This window comes from Nicotiana tabacum, chromosome 15, assembly GCF_000715075.1.
Source record: "Nicotiana tabacum cultivar K326 chromosome 15, ASM71507v2, whole genome shotgun sequence".
Lineage (NCBI taxonomy): Eukaryota > Viridiplantae > Streptophyta > Magnoliopsida > Solanales > Solanaceae > Nicotiana > Nicotiana tabacum.
Window position 1 is genome coordinate 26,194,291 of NC_134094.1, and position 17,947 is coordinate 26,212,237.

Sequence of the window (17,947 nt, forward strand, 5' to 3'; positions counted from 1 at the left end):
TAGCGTCGTCTATAACTGTAGCTCGTGTCCTCACCATCTGTGAGAAAATGGAATGATAAAAGTTCAAACTCCAAGATCAATAAGCTCGCACGATAGGAATGAAAGAAGTGAGATTGTCCTAATAGTTCTGTAGCCTCTCGAAGATAAGTACAGATGTCTCAACACCTTCTCTTCGAGGTAATTTCGAGCCCTTACCCGATCTTTGGTGATGCAAACTAGTCAAACCCGAGTCATATGCAAATAGGTGCCCTAACGCACCTTAAACCGTTAGGTGGCGACTCTCCTCTTTTAATACCTCCTTTAAAAGATTTGTCACGACGTTGAGGCCCGATTTCGTTAGAAAAAAAAAGGGGCGCGACAATATAGCTACCCACAAAAATAAAGCTATTTACCCTTATCTACCCATTTATTTTTCTACCCATCAAACTAATTAAATTTCCTACCCATAGTATTTTTTGGGGGATTTTTCTATTTTTTCTCCAATTCTTTTTTATTTCTATGCTTCTTTTCTTTCTTTTCTCCTTTTCTTTTTTCTCGTTTTCTTCTTATTTTCTTTTTCTTTTTTCTCTTTTTCTATTCATTTATTTTTGCTCAAATCGTATTATTGTTATTTTATCATAACTTATGTCAATCTCATTTTTGACTCCTTCTTTATTTTTTTTCTTTTTATGCACTCTTCGAGATCCACAACTGTGGGTACCGGCCGAACTTGAATTATATGGATTAGTCAGATAAACAAAGACAAAGAAAATAAGAAGTTTGGGAAGTTTGATTATCAAAGACTTAGAGTAAATACAAACACTTGATTCAAAGATAAATGGGGAGTCCTAAGTTTTTTAGCCTAAAGGATCACCCTCTGCAATATAAATAATAATTCGTAACTCCCTCAAGATGGGGTGTTACTCATATTATTCAGCGGGCACAGACTATCATCTCCTGCTACCCGATTACTATATTTAAATTATTACCTAAAGTGCACTAGTTGATTCCAAACAGTGCCTTATGTGTGCACTACCCGTCCCATGCCTATGGTCCAGGAGGTTTTGGACCTCTATTTGGATGGTTCTAGACTTTACTTAGGTTGCTCAAAAAATGATAAATCTAAGCGACATTCAAAACATGTAGGACTACACATAAAGACAATAAATGGCTCCTTCGTTTGGGTATCGTGATGGCACCTAGTGTTAAGGACTAGGTAAGCCTAACAATAATTAAAACAACAACATTATTTAAGTAGAATCTCTTACAATCCCAAAACCTGTAGTACAAATCATAAGCTCTACAGAGTGTTTGCTAGAAAACTTCTAAATACAAAGTTACACCACCCACACAACCAGCTAGGGGTGGAGCTTAGTCTGTTCGAGGTCATCCTAGAGAGAGGTCAACCCTAAAAAAAATATGTATTTGGTTATATTTGCGATTAGCGGCAGTTTTGAACCACCGCAATACACAAGACCACCGATTTACGAAAATGTCATAATCCCTTCCGCTACAACTGTATTTGTCAAGGTTCTCAAAAACTGTCATAATACACACCGTATAGTCACCATAATAATTGCTTAATTGCGGCAGGTTTAAACGTCGTAATCCAAACCAATTCTGTATTTGATTTTTCTTTTAAACTGGCTATTCTAAACCACCACTATCGTTTCCTCCTGTCTGAAATTTTGCATTTCTTTACTGCGAGTAATATACATACATTTATTCATTCACTTTATGTTGCGGCCAAACGCAGACGCAAGTATACGCGGTCGTCAAGTAATAAAGTGACTAAAAGTCGGATGTCGAACCCACGAGGACTTGTGATTAACTATTAACTAAATTAGACTATCCTAATTATCTAAACAAGAATTAAACCTAAAAATATTTTATTCTAAACTAATTAAATAAAAAAAATATAAATAATGAACTTTGAACAGAGAAAGAGCAGATTTTTATGATATCAATATAATGAAAACGATCTAGGGTTATGGGCTATCTAACAATCCTATTGTATTCTTTAATTGAATTGACCGACTAATTTATCTAGCTTATTGGTTGACAGGGTTAATATTGCTCATAAGAATCTGTCTAGTTCTTGCTCGCCTATTCAAGCTAACCTAACGCCTATATGTCTATGGAGTTAGAATCAACAAGAACACATTTATAATTCCTGTAAATCAACCAAGCAAGGCAATTAGGTATATGTCTATCCTAACCACGAATCCGTTCCTCGATGCCTGAGTTCAAGAACTTGCTCTACTCAATCCTATATGGAATATAGAATTCCCACTTTCGAGTTCAATTCTAGATTCGTAGATAGTATTCAATTGGTGATCAAGCAATTAAATAATTAAGCACAAGATTGAATAAATAAACCAATATGATAAATCAAGAAGGCAAAATCAATATCCAAATAACAATATTCATGAAAGAACCACAACCCTAGAATGTGAAGTTTAGCTCCACATAGACATGGTAGCCAAACAACAAATCATACAAAGAAACATAAAAATTACTAAGTTTGGTGGGAGAAAGATGGAACTTGATGAATTCCGGCCTCCACAGCGGCTCTATGCTTGTGTTTTTTCTCTCAAAACATCCTCTCCCCTTCAAAATAGGTTTAGGTTGGCTTTTATATGAATTGGGGGCGTCTTGGGGTCGAAATAACCGAGTCCCGATCGAAATAGGAACTTTCCCGTCTTGAGCGTCCATGGAAGCGTGGGGCGCTGGCCCTGGTGCTCAAAAATTTTAGCTGCTGTAAATTGTGCCACAGCCAGTGCCCCACGCTGGCTGTGGCCCTCAAATTTCACTTTTTGCCTTTTCTTCCCAATTTCGCTCCAATTCGCGCCATTTCATCCCAAATTGCATCTGAATGATTTCTACACATAGAAATACCATAATTTAGCACAAATTATTATATTATACATCTCAAATCTTCGAGACATGAGCAAAATGTAAGGCAATATACATCAAAATATGCATACATTAAGCCAATTATCAACACCCCACACTTAAACGTTGCTCGCCCTCGAATCAACCAACAAATAATTCTATCTTTTAGCACACTACACCATTGACCATGGTTGATAGCAACAATTAAACTCTAGAGTATGCAATCACCACACACTTCCCTTCAACTTATGCCATACTTCAAAAATATTCAAACAAAGACAACATGCTCATAACAATCCTAGCCTCAAAAACCGACTCAATGTCACAATGCACTCATGGATTGAACACCCAACATCCTAAAGAAGTCTAATAATGTTACCTATCCCTCGTGAAATCATGTGCCCTCATAACAAAAGCAAAGAGAGTAAAATCAATCCACACATTCGAATCTCATGCTCACATATATATCAAAACAAATCGTTCACTCTCACAAAAGAAGTCACATGCATGTAATTGGTACCATAGGCTTGCCTTTAATGTAAATCTCTACTAATGTAAGCTCACTCGATCTAAAATCAATTAGGACTTTTTCATAGTTGTAATGTGGGCTAAGGGACGGGTAGGATATATTTTAGGAATAGTAACTCAACCTCCTAAGCACTTTAACACATCACCAAATAACTTAAGAACAAATTCTTCAACACCACTTCAATTTCACAAATAATATCACCCCCAACAATATTTCCTCTTTCTTTAAGCACTACTTTAATTCATACCCACTAGCAAGAACAAGACAACAATTTATTCATCTATATTTTTCTTTCTTTTTTTTCCAGATTTTTCTCTTCTTCTTTTTTTTCTTTTTCAATTTCCGCTAGTGGTGTATTATTTTACAAAATAAGTGCACCCTTCTCTATTTCATTGGTTCCACGCAAAAGCCACCCCACACTTAGTCCCTTCTTACTTCTTTTATCGTTCATTTCACAATTAAAGTGCTTTAAGAGGTAAAAGGATCAAACCAATGTCAATTAAGAACAAAAAAAGGCATAGGCTTGTAATGTGGGTACCAAATAAAAGTCTATAGGCCCAAAAGGGTAACTAGGGATAATTTTTTTTATGGTATGCAATAAGCTCAAAAAGATCAAAGAAAGCCTAAAATCATTTCTCAAACCGAGCATCACCTAAAATTTCGCTTCAACTCACATACCGGGCAAGTTCTAGACACAAGTACAAAACATGGACTACACAAAAACCTCACCACACATGGCACATGACTCACTAAGGACGATAATATTCTGACTCTCAAGCAATGCAAGTATTCACGGAGCCACGAGATATTAAGCATTAAGCGCAAAGTGAACACGAGTCAAGAAAACGAGAAATAGTCATCACAAAACATGCTATCTAATATATAAAGGCATCAAGATTAACATCACAATATAGGGGAGATACTACACATGCCAAAGCATAAGTATGTTACTATGAAACAAGTCAAGGGCGCTTAGGTTCATCATTCTTCCTTCTTTTATTTCCTAAATTCCTAATCTATTCTTAAAAAAAACTATTACTGCCTGGTTCAAAATACATCCCATGGAAAAGAACCGGGAGTCCAAGAGGGGAAGGCCCGGCCCGTTGATGTGTTTCATATAGTAGGCTTGAGGTCACTGCGCCAGATGATGTCATACATGTATGCTTTTGATTTGTTACAAAGGGGCACTATTCGTATTTGATTCTGTTTTGCTTATTGGGACGCGTTCCCCTATTTGTTGTTCCACCTATGGGTGAGTTCATGACTCAGTATTCTGTATATGTGTTTGCCCTGTTGGGAGACTCTATGAGCGGTCGCCCGTGTCTATCATTTGTTTCTATTCATTATTGAAAGTTACGAGACTATAAGTGAATTCACGTTTTCCATTATGGTAGGTTTGATGTGATTCCTGAGTAAATTGGTTATAATTTGTGATTTGATATTCTACCGGGGTGAGAATTTAACAAGTGTTGAGATTCTATTGGCAGAATTGAGTTAGTGGAGGATTTCCATTGGCATGATGTGTATTCGACTTGTGATTCAGAGTTGAGGGCGAGACCCTCACGACTCCATGTGATTTGATATGTTTGAGCCGGGCTGTGTGCCGCGGTGGAGGGTGATACCCGGATGAGATCCTTATGATTTGTTCATGTACTTTGATTTTTTCCTTTTGAATTGACTCTTAGTATGATACTGTTAGAGAGTTGAGCCCGTCGGGCTTGTTTGATATTTCCCTTATGTGTTTATCTTTACATATTCAGTCATTTTCATTCTATGCTTCTCGAGTTTTAGCTTGCGGGGTGTGTACCCGATGGTGTTAGTTGGAACTTGTTGATTCGGGAGTATAGTTATGAGGTCTTCGTGGTTCTTGCATCATTGTTAGCATTTTGGAGGTTTAAAATGGGTTACTAACGGATATGGGTATAATTGCCGGTGTTGGTTTTGATTTCGGGCAGCTATTGTGATAAAAAAATGTTATTATGGGCCTATATGTGGTGTGTCTTGTTTTGTGGTCATACCTTTTGGGTGTAGGCATGAATTGTTACCGCTGGTTGAGACTGATATCGGTTATGGATTTAGAATCGGATCTTTTGAAGATAAATGGAAGGTGAGAATTTTTGACTCTAAGGCTTATCGGTGTTGGCAGAAAGGATGAATTACAGTTGGGATGGTGTCGTCAGGCTTATGTGTATTGGGGTGACGTGAAGTCACCCGTGGGTGTATGTTGGATATGTACTTTCAGTGATTCGAAGACTTCGAGGCGATTCTTAGCACGTTCGAGGATGAACGTTTGTTTAAGAGGGGAAGGATGTAACGACCCGACCGGTCATTTTGAGAATTTAAGTCTCGTTCGGCGGCATAAGTCCCTGAGAAGCTTCATATTATGTGTATTGACTTGCGTGTGTGGTTGAATTCGGTTACCGGATGTTTCAGAGTGATTTGGGATGCTTAGTCCCTAAAACGGAAGCTTAAGTCTTAAGATTATGACCGTAGTCGGAACTATGTGAAGACGACTCCGAAATGGAGTTCTGTCTGTTCCATTAGCTCCATTGGGTGATTTTGGACTTAGGAGCGTGTCCGGACTGTAAATCCGAGGTCTGCAGTTAATTTAGGCTTGAAATGGCGAAAGTTGAATTTTTGGAGATTTGGACCGGAAGTGGACTTTTTGATATCGGGATCGGAATGCGATTCCGAGAGTTGGAACAACTCCGTTATGTTATTTGGGACTTGCCTGCAAAATTTGACGTCATTCCGGGTTGATTTGATAGGTTTCGACATGAGTTTTTGAAGTTGAAAGATTTGAAAATTATAAGTTCGATTCATGGTGTGATGCATAGTTTCATCATTAGTAGATGTGATTTGAGGGCTCGACTAAGTTCGTATGGTGTTTTAGGATTGGTTGGTATGTTTGGTTGACATCCCGGGGGCCTCGGGTGAGTTTCGGGTGCTTAACGGATTAAAAGTTGATTTGTGTTACTGCTAAGCCTTCAGGCTTCTGGCATTTTTGCACCTGCAGTGAAGAGACTGCATGTGCGAGTGCGCACGTGCGGAGAGGCAAGTGCAGAAGCGGAAAAGTGGAGGAGTGCCAGTGGTCACAGGTGCCAGCTAAATTCCGCATCTGCGATGCCCGCAGATGCGATGGAGCAATCGCAAGAGCGGTGAAGGACCGCAGAAGCGGACATGGGTCCGCAGGTGCGCACACGTAGGTGCGACTCTTGGATCGCAGAAACGGACGCTGAGTTTTGAGTGGAATCCGCACCTGCGATGGGAATTCCGCAGGTACGGTGACGCATGTGCGAAGGCAGGTCTGCAGATGCGGTTTAACTGGCAGAAAATGGGACAAATCGAGGGTTTGATTCATTTCTTCATTTTTGGACTTGGGAGCTCGGGAATTGGCAATTTTTCGAGGGATTTTCAGAGAGAGCTTTGGGGTAACGATTTCCAACTCGCTCTTGGTTGCCTTTCATTAATCTATAGTTGTTTTCTTTATTAAATTTCGGGTTTGGATTGAAAATTTAGGAAAAATGGGAAGAAGTTCTTCAACTAAGAGTTTTGAGTTTTGATTGGGATTTAGACATCGGATTTGGATAATTTTTGTACGAGCGAACTCGTGAGTGAATGGGTGTTCATATTTTATGATTTTTACCCGATTCCGAGACGTGGGCTCGGGTCGACCTTTTAGGGAAAATTTTGGAATTTTTGTTAAAATATTGATTTCATTAATTAGATGAGTCTATTATCGTTGTATTCATGATATTCAATTGTGTTTGGTCAGATTTGGACAATTCAGAGTCGGATAATTGAGGAAAGGGCATTCTTACGGACTGTTTGAGCTTGGTTCGAGGTGAGTATCTTGCCTAACCTTGTGGGGGGGGGGGGATTTCCCCCTTAGGATTTGAGTCCTCTATGTTGATTGTAGCATGTGTGCACGAGGTGACGAGTGCGTGCACGAACTTATTTGTTGAAAGTTGGCCTTTTAGGGTCCTTAGGTCCTTGTATTCATTGAATATGCAGTTGTTCTTGTTATGATTATATATCTTAATTACTATATTCACATCTACTTGGTTAATTAGAATAAATTGCTTCATGATCCACTATTATCGTTACTTGATTCATATGTGCCTTAATTGAAACTGTTATCTCTTTTATAGCCACACTATCTTTTCATAACTGCTTATCTTTATTTGAAATTTATATTATTTCATTCTATAATTTGTTCAGTCTTAATTGAGGTTATGATTATCTTTCCGCTGCTTATCCTTAATTAAATTGTTGAAAATCCATAGTAATTTCTCAACCTTAAAAGAAGTTTTAGATATCCTATATCTTCGTTGACTTGTTTTATTTGGAATTATTTGACTCGTGTTAGTTTCCCTGTTGTTGAAATGTATATTGATGGATCGTTGATACACATTAGTTTCCCTTTATTGAGTTGTTCTCTTTATGCCTAGCATTCTTTACTATAATTATTCCTTGTGATTTGGTCCCATATTTTCCTGTGATTTAAAAGTTCTTGAGTTGATTTACTTGTCGTACTTTGTATTATTGCCATTGTTGTTGTTGTATTTGTTGTGGTGATGCACGAGGTTTCTGCCGTGCAGTTGTTATTATTGTGATGCACGAGGTTTCTACCGTGCGGTTGTTGTTATGGGGTTGCACGAGGTTTCTGCCATGCTATTGTTACTATTGATATTTGCACATGCGGCGTGATATATATATATATATATATATATATATATATATATATATATATATATATATATATATATATATGTGTGTGTGTGTGTGTGTGTGTGTGTGTGTGTGTGTGTGTATGTGGCGAGACAAGGTGGGAATATTATTATACACGTGTGGCGAGACAAGGCGGGCATTTATGTTACTATTGCACACATGGCGAGACAAGGTGGGTTGCGTCAGGGATTGATTTGTGATGCTTTATGGCCTGGGGCATTCTTGTTGTTGATATTTGTGTAGTGGTATACGTACCTGTGTGAGCTTTATCTTGTGAAAGCTGTGAGAAAATATTCTACGTGTTGTCCGTTCTTCTTCTTCCTTATGCTTATTTGCTGGTATGGACTATGTTTGGACACTTGCACAAGAATACACGTAGTTAAGCACTCTTATCGGATAAGAGATGTTCTTGATATTATTAAGCATAGATGCTCACCCTTGTTTACTTGTCTTCTATGTGAGAATGGCTCTATTGGCACGTGAGTCGTCAGTGTGGTTATGAGGTGTTATGAGGGCACAGGATGCCAAGTGTTAGGGTTCAGGTATTGAGACCCGTGAGTTGTGAATTGTCCGAGGTTCGGTACCTCGTGGAGTTGTTGACTAAAACCTGATGTAAAAGCGGTTGTAATTACTGAGTTATTACTTGTCCTTGCTGTATTCGTGATTCCGGATTTAGGTTGTGTTCCATTCACTTTGTCTGCGTCATTTTCATGATATTCCGCTAATACTTGTTGTTTCTTGCTTTAATGCCATTATTGTATTGTGAGCCATATTGCATAGTCTTTATGTAGACATCATACTTCTATTATTCATGTACTTATATATGTTCGGTTTATTAGACCAGTGGGTGTCTTGACTGTTCCTCGTCACTACTCCACCGAGGTTAGTCTTGATACTTAGTGGGCACCGCTGTGGTGTGCTCATGCTACTCTTCTGCACATTTTTGTGCAGATACAAGTACTTGTTTGTTAGCTAGCTGTGTGGACTATTGCTGTGGAGACTCAAGGTAAACCTGTTGCTGCGTTCGCAGGCTTTGGAGTCACATTCCAGTTTTCGTTTTTCACTATTTACCCTTATTTCTGGACAGTTGTATTTAGAAGTTTTCTAGCAAACACTCTGTAGAGCTTATCATTTGTACTACTAGTTTTGGGATTGTAAGAGATTCTATTTAAATAATATTGTTGTTTTAATTATTGTTAGGCTTACCTAGTCCTTAAGACTAGGTGCCATCACGATACCCAAACGGAGGGGAAATTGGGTTGTGACAGAGATGTTGGTGGTTGTGGACGTATTTGAGTTGTTTTTGGTTAGCTTCGAGCCGTTTAGAGATCGGAACGCGCGTGATGGCATCTTTGGAGCATCGCTTGGCTCGCTCGGCATTAGTATTGGCTTGTTCGAGGTAAGTAACTCTTCTATACTTAGTGCTGAGGGTATGAAACCCCGAATTACGTGTTATGTGATTGATGATGAGGTGACGCACATGCTAGGTGACGGGCGCGTGGGCGTACACCCTGTGAATTGTGACTCTGTTCTTTTCACGGCACTGTTTAGTGGCCTTATTTTGTTGATATCTGTGTTTTCACCATGTGATTAAGTAACTGAGCTGTCAATCATACTAGATATCATATTTAGGCTTTATGCTGATATTGTTAGGACTCATGGTGGTAGTTACTTAGTGTCATCTCACTGATTTCATTGATATTTCATACTCAGTCATATTCATGCATTCATATCATATCTCAGTCTCAATTGTTATTTATTGATACGTCATATCATTGTTTCGGGTTAGCTTTCATGACATTGTGATCCTGTGGGCGAGACTGGAGAGATTGATGACTGAGTGAGGCCGAGATCCTGATTATGAGTGATAGTTATGGGATCGGGCTACACACCGCAGTGGTTATATTGATTTATGATAGAGCTTGGGCTGAAGGAGCCCCTCTGGAGTCTGTAACATACCCCAAGTGAGCGCGGATGATATTATTGAGGGATGGATTTTCCTGGACTTGGATTTGTCCGAAGTATTTGATACTTGGAGATGGATTTCTCCACAGGGTTGGATTGCCCTTTTTCCTCGGTACTGGTTAACTTACAGTCAGTGTTGTGTATGTTTTGGGATGGATTTCCTTGGGCCGTTTGGGCCATATACATTACCAAGTGGTTGAGCATGATGAGTGGAAAGTGTGAGACAGTGAGATTGAGTACTCTGAGAGTGTGAGTACATGATTCATCTCTGAGATACATGGCATTGGCATGCACACATAACATACAAGCATAGATATGCATTTTTCCTCATGTTGTACGGTATCACGTCATTCATGATTTTTACACACATTGATATGTGGGCATAGAGAGGCATTTTACACTTGCTATCTTGAAAAAAATAGAAACATCTAATTTATCATGGAGAGGAATTTTGGAAAAATTTACAGTTTTCATACTATCTCATAATTTACGACGGTTTCGATAAAGGATTTGAGTTTTCACTGATATTCTTGAAAAGTGGAACTATATTCGGAAAATTGTGAAAAAGTTGAGCATTTTTATCTCTGAGTTAGTTTCTTATTTGTATGCTCTACGTTGATATGAACCGCTATTGGTTATTGGTGTTAGACCTGACCTATGTTCCAGCTCGTCACTGCTTTTAACCTAAGGTTAGGTTTGTTACTTACTTAGTACATGGGGTCAGTTGTACTGATACTACACTTCTGCACATTGCGTGCAGATGTTGGATTTTGTTGTTGCTGTGCTCGATGGTTGCCGGATTTGTAGATGTACCTGTGTTCCTGTTGTAGCTGCCTCTTGTTCATAGTAGCCTTAGATTTTATAAAAACTCTGTTTATGTAATTTTTAAAAAGAGGATGTATTTACTTCATATCAGCTTTGTAAATTCTATTCTTAGAAGCTCATGAGTTGTACTACCAGTCCTTGGGGAATGTATAAAATTAAGATCTTTATTTACTTAAATTGCTTTAAAAATTGTTATTGGAATTGGATAATTGAAAGTTGGCTTACCTAGCGGGTTGGGTTAGGTGCCATCATGACTAGTTGGATTTTGGGTCGTGACAGATTGGTATCAGAGTTCTAGGTTCATAGGTTCTACGAGTCATGAGCAAGTGTCTAGTAGAGTCTTGCGGATTGGTATGATGACGTCCATACCTATCTTAGATAGGCTACAGGACATTTAGGATATAATTCCCATCTTTCTTTCCTTATCGTGCGACATTGATTCAGCTTGAAGCATAATCCTTTGAATTCCTCCCACGTATTTGTATGCGCACATGAGCGCTCGGTAGCAATTGTGCATCGACGACTTGTGATTCCCGGGATGAGGTGCGAGATGTGATTTCTATGTGTTGATGATGGGCCAGTCCGTAGGACTTGAGGCCGGGTTTTGACTGTAGCTTGAGCACGTGCTTTTGGACTTATATGTCCGGTAGCATCCCTATGAGTGGAATTTATGACTAGATGAGTGGTCGGATTGCTATATGATGAGTATGATGTGACTAGGGGTGTGTTCAGACAGATTGAATTTGGTGAAAAGAGTTTAATTGAGATGTAAATTGGGTGCTTGATTTCCGCCTTGATTTGACGTATAGTCTCGAGTTATGGGCGTGTTGAAGGATTTTCATGTTGTTTGGTTGCAGAGTGAGGTAAGTTTTCAATGTCATAATATGAGTTCAGACTCAGGAAGATTAAGTGATTGCATAATAGTTATAACTGTGGAATGGAATAGAGAGATATTAGTTTGAAGCAAAGCAGGTGGGTTATCTCCTGCGGGGTGTCCTGAGGTTTGTGTGATCCCTATGTTGTTTTGTAGCAAGTTCTATTTTACCAGTGAATTATATGTGTTGCAATTTGGGTTTGGATCACTTATGAGAGTTGGCTTGACTGTTACAATGGTGAATGCGAGATTTGCAGCTGATATGAGATATTAGATGGTTTGTGTTACATAAGCTTATGAAGGATTTGGTTGAATTTAAGTGCGGGATTTTGGGCAGCAACAGAGTATGGGTATTATAAGTTATCAAATGCCTTATTCCTTGGCTTTGAGCCAAGTGGGGTAGTCTGCTATCGACGGGTTGATTGCACGGTTATGTGTTGTATTGGTTTCAGTTTGAGGTATACTTCTGAACCAGTTATGACTTACAGAGGTTAAGATTGAGGATGACTCAAGTGAAGGAATTTCTGGATATGGGTTTTATTACACTCTATAGGTATATGTAAATCATGAAATGATTGAGTGGTTATTCGTGAAGGAGGTAGTGTGCATGGAGTAGGAATTTGTTTGGTTGCATTAAGGTGGGATCACTTCCTTGGGTGTTGGTGTGCTAATGGGGCACAGGCCGTTCGGTCCATTTGGTCGGTATAATTGAGATTTGAGCAGGGTGGAGGACTCTCGAGAATGGTTCTAATGGATGCAAGATTTAAATGTAGCAATTGGGAACTTTCAGGATTTGTATATGGCTAGAAACTGAGATTTTCAGTGGATGGTGTCGAGACTTGTGGCGTTTCTATATCCTTATGGATTCTACATTTTTGTATCAGGAATGTGAAAGAATAGCTTGAAATTCGCAGGAGGTTTCTTCGGAGTGAGTATCTCGGTTGTGGTATTTTGGGGGTGCTTAAGAGAAGGTTCAGCGGCTTATGGGCTTTAAGGCATATGATTTTATGTTAGGACCGATTATGGTGAGTTTTGGTTAAGGGTCGTAGCGTTCTGGCAAGGGAAAGTATCAACTTGGTAATAGGTTGAATCAGCACAATAAAAGATATGATCTGTTCTTTGGGTACTTGTAATGTGGTGAGTTTCTACAGGTGCTTCGTGGCAATTCTCTTGGGTTTTGGCAGCCTGCGTGGCTTGGTTGAGATAGAGAGATTTAGTTATGATGGCTTGATTATGTTCAAGTGAGTTTCGAAGAGTTTTCAATGGTTACTACCATGGTTCGAGGTGTATATTTCCTACCGGTGTGTGGATCATGTTGCGAATAGGGATTTTCTCCTAGATGAGATCAAATGGAAGGTTTCTAATTGGTTGAGTATGTAATTTGCTATGACTCAGAGTAGATTATGAGATTTCGTACTTTTCATACGATGGCATGGTATATGTGGTATGTTGTGTGGGATTGAGATTTATATGAGCGAGATCACATGAATTCTTAGGCAATATGGACGGTTTCAGATGACTAGGTGAATGACATTATTATTTGGTATGGCTTGATGAAAGTATACATTTTAGAAGGGGCAATGTGTTTTGATTTATGGATACTTCATTGGTATTGCGACACTCTCATGATTGATCGACTACTGATATTCAAATTTTGCTATGTGGCACGGAAGAATTATAGAAGTATTCCTTGTGGGAATCGTGTATAAGAGATGTGTCATACATTCAGGCGGTGGAGTTGAGATCGGATATGGTGATCCATGGGTTCTATGGATTTGGAGACTGGGAGTTCTCATGAGTTGATGGTTTCGTGGTTGTAGACTGTGAAAATGTAGCCAAGGTTAGTCAGAGGGTAGTATGTGTTGCGATTCAGTCATTGTGGACTTTCAGAGGGTTATTATCTATCTGTGGGTGACCAGAGTTGATTCGGGGGTCCATTGGTAGGCCCAATTAGGATGTGTATTTACACCGGGTATTGGTTGGCTACATACTGCTATCGTTGAGGGATGTGCTATTCGATTGTTGCCGAGCTTATTCGTGTTCTGAAGTGATCTATGAGTTACTCTTCTATACTATGAAGAGTTGTGGTTCGTTGGTTATATGCACATATTGTGCGGTTCTATTTGGTATTTATTGCGGAATTTGAGCGAGATGAGTATTTGGGTACTACATGATTGATTGCGCATTGGCTATGTCCTTTCCGGATTGTGGTATCGTTTTATTTGCTTTTCGTGGTTATAGTAATGCACTTTGGGTATTGGATGTCGAATCTCACGTGGTTATTGGTTTTGAGCAAGGCAACTCGAGGTATGAAATACGGACCAGCGTTTGGATGGGGTCACGCATTGCGATGGAGTTATGTTGAATATGATCCTTTGGGATAGATTCGTGTGTTTTGGTTCTGCAATGTGTGTCGGGTTCTTAGCATTATGTTATGGTGGTAATTGTTAAGCTTGCGGGACAGTTCCCTCATTTGAGTCATTTTCCATGGGTTGAGTACAGTTGGATTGTTGCTTATTGGTGCACGATTTGCATGGGTTGTGGCTTTAGACTGTATTGATGTATCATTTCACTGGAGTGGTCGTGTTGGATGAGATGAGTTCATTGGACCTAGAATGGATACGATCCGATTGGATTATGGTACATGTTGGAAGGATAATATCGAAAGTCGGCTTAGAAAATATGCTATAGTTCTTGTTGAAGGAGAGGGAGATTCCACAACCGGTTGATCTGATGAATGGTTATGAGTTTCTGCGTGTTGCTTTCATCATTGGAAGTATATGAAGGTGTTAGGATGAGGTTTTGTTTGATAAAAGGTTTATTAGCGGCATTTGGTTTGTTTTGAGCAACTACTGTGACTAGAAATTATCGCTATGAGGGTTTGAGTTATGTGGTATATCATGTGATTTCATCTTGGGTTATGACTATGGCTTGATACAACTTGATCAGACTTATACAATATGTAGATGCGAGATTCTGATCTTATATAAAATTTCAGATGAGGAAATTGGATTCTAAGGCTTATGGGCTAGGTTGAATTAGGAAATTTTAGTCATGTTGTGTTATCAAACCTATATGGGATAGGGTGACGTGGGATCATCCCCGACTATGTGCATGGTAAGGTTACACTGTGATTTGATGGCTTTTGGAACAACTCTTGGCACGTTTGAGGACGGACGTATGTTTAAGTGGGGGAGGATGTAATGACATGACAGGTCGTTTTGAGAATTTACACTTCGCTCAGTTGTTTGAGGGCATGAGTAGCTCCGTATGATGTACTATGACTTATATGAATCGTCGGTTTTGGTTTACAGGTTATTCAAAAATTAATTTGGAAGAATGATCCTTAACTAGAAGCTTTAAATTGGAAAGGTTTGACCAAGTTTGACTTTTAGTATTTGACCCTGGATTGGATTTTTGACGGTTCTGTTAGCTCTGTTGGGTGATTTTTTGCTTAAGAGCGCGTCCGGATTGTGATTTGGAGGCCCGTAGTAGAATTTGGCTTGAAATAGTGAAAGTTGGAATTTTGGAAAGTTTGACCGGAAGTGGACTATTTGATATCGAGGTCGAATTTCGATTCCGGAAGTTGAAGCAGGCCATAATGTCAAGTGTCACTTGTGTGCAAATTTTGAGGTCAATCGGACGTGATTTGATAGGTTTCGGCATCGGTTGTGGAAGTTGAAGTTTTGAAGTTCATTGATTTCGAATTGAGGTGTGATTCGTCATTTCGATGTTGTTATGTGTGTTTTGACGCCTCAAGTAGGTCCGTATTATGTTATGGGACTTATTGGTATGTTTGGACGGGGACTCGAGGGGCTCGGGCATGTTTCAGATTGATTTCGGGCTATTTTTCCTTCATTTGCACTATTGTGTTTAGCTGGTTCTGGTATGACCGCACCTGCGGCTGGTTTGCACAGGTGCGATGGTCGCAGAAGCGAGAAGAGGAGTCGCAGAAGCAAGAAGAGGCTGGGCGAGGAAGACCACAGAAGCGGACTTTTGTAGCGCACTTGCGTGCGCGCAGATGCGGGATTTGGATCGCAGGTGCGTAAGGCTTTGCAGAAGCGGAATTTGAAATCCGTAGGTGAAGAGATTTCTGGGCAAGGCTATTTTCGCAGAAGCGAAGTTTTTACCGCAGATATGGTGGTCGCAGATGCGACTGTTTGTCCGCAATTGCAAAAAGTGCTGGGCAGAAGATATAAAAATTGAAGGTTTTGTTCTTTCTTCATATTTTGAGATATTGGACTCGGATTAAGGAGATTATTTAAGCAAATTTCACCACAAGGATTGGGGTAAGTATTCTCTACTCAGCTTTGATTACATTTCATGAATCTATCTAAATATTTGGCAATTAGTTGAGGAACTTTAAAGAGAAATTGGGGGTTTTGGCCTAAAGTTTCATAATATGAATTTTTATGTTTTGAACACCAATTTGGAGTCGGATTTGAGTGAAGCTAGTATGGTTGGACTCGTAATTAAATGGGTTGTCAGATTTTGTGAGTTTTGTTGGGTTCCGAGGTGCGGGCCCGTGTTGGGCTTTTGGCGGATTTTGGGTTTTGATTCAAGATTTATCTCTTCTAATTGGGATTGGTTCCCTTAGCCTTGTTTGATGTATTTGGGTTGTTTTTGTTTAGTTTGGAGCCGTTCGGAGGTCGGAACGCGCGTGATGGCATCTTTGGAGCATCGCTTGGCTCGCTCGACATTGGTATTGGCTAGTTCGAGGTAAGTAACTCTTCTAAACTTAGTGCTGAGAGTATGAAACCCCAAATTACATGCTATGTGATTGATGATGAGGTAACGCACATGCTAGGTGACGGACGTGTAGGCATGCACCCTGTGATTTATGACTCCGTTGTTTTCACGGCACTGTTTAGTGGCCATATGTTGTTGATATCTGTGTTTTCACCATGTGATTAAGTAACTGAGCTGTCAATCATACTAGATATCATGTTTAGGCTTTATGCTGATATTGTTAGGACCCATGGTGGTCGTTACTTGTTGTCATCTCACTGATTTCATTGATATTTCATACTCAGTCATATTTATGCATTCATATCATATCTCAGTCTCAGTTGTTATTTATTGATACATCATATCATTGTTCCGGGTTAGCTTTCATGACACTGTGTGACCATGGACGAGACTGGAGAGATTGATGACTGAGTGAGGCCGAGATCCTGATTACGAGTGACAGTTATGGGATCGGGCTGCACGCCACATCAGTTATATTGATTTTTGATAGCGCTTGGGCTGAAGGAGCCCCTCCGGAGTCTGTAACACACTCCCAGTGAGCGCGGATGATATTATTGAGGGGATGGATTTCCTTGGACATGGATTTGTCCGACGTATTTGATACTTGGAGATGGATTTCTCCACAGGGTTGGATTGCCCTTTTTCCTCGGTACTGGTTGACTTACAGTCAGTGTTGTATATGTTCCAGGATGGATTTCGCTGGGCCGTATGGGCCATATACAGTACCGAGTGGTTGAGCATGACGAGTAGAAAGTGTGAGACAGTGAGATTGAGTATTTTGAGAGTGTGAGTGCATGATTCATCTCTGAGATACATGGCATTGGCATGCACACATGACATACATGCATAGAGATGCATTTTTCCTCATGTTGTACGGTATCACGTCATTCATGATTTTTACACACATTGATATGTGGGCATAGAGAGGCATTTTACACTTGCTATCTGGAAAGGAAACGAAACATCTAATTTATTATGGAGAGGAATTTTAGAAAAATTTATAGTTTTTAAACTATCTCATAATTTACGACGATTTAGGTAAAGGATTTGAGTTTTCAATGATATTCTTGAAAAGTGGAACTATATTCGGAAAACTGTGAAAAAGCTGAGCATTTTTATCTCTGAGTTATTTTCTTATTTGTATGCTCTACATTGATATGAACTGCTATTGGTTATTTGTGTTGGACCCGACCTATGTTCTAGCTCGTCACTGCTTTCAACCTAAGGTTAGGTTTGTTACTTACTCATATATGGGGTCGGTTGTACTAATACTACACTTCTGCACATTGCGTGCAGATGTTGGTTGTTGTTGTTGTTGTGCTCGATGGTTGCCGGATTTGAAGATGTGCCTGTGTTCTTGTTGTAGCTGCATCTTGTTCATGGTAGCCTTAGATTTATAA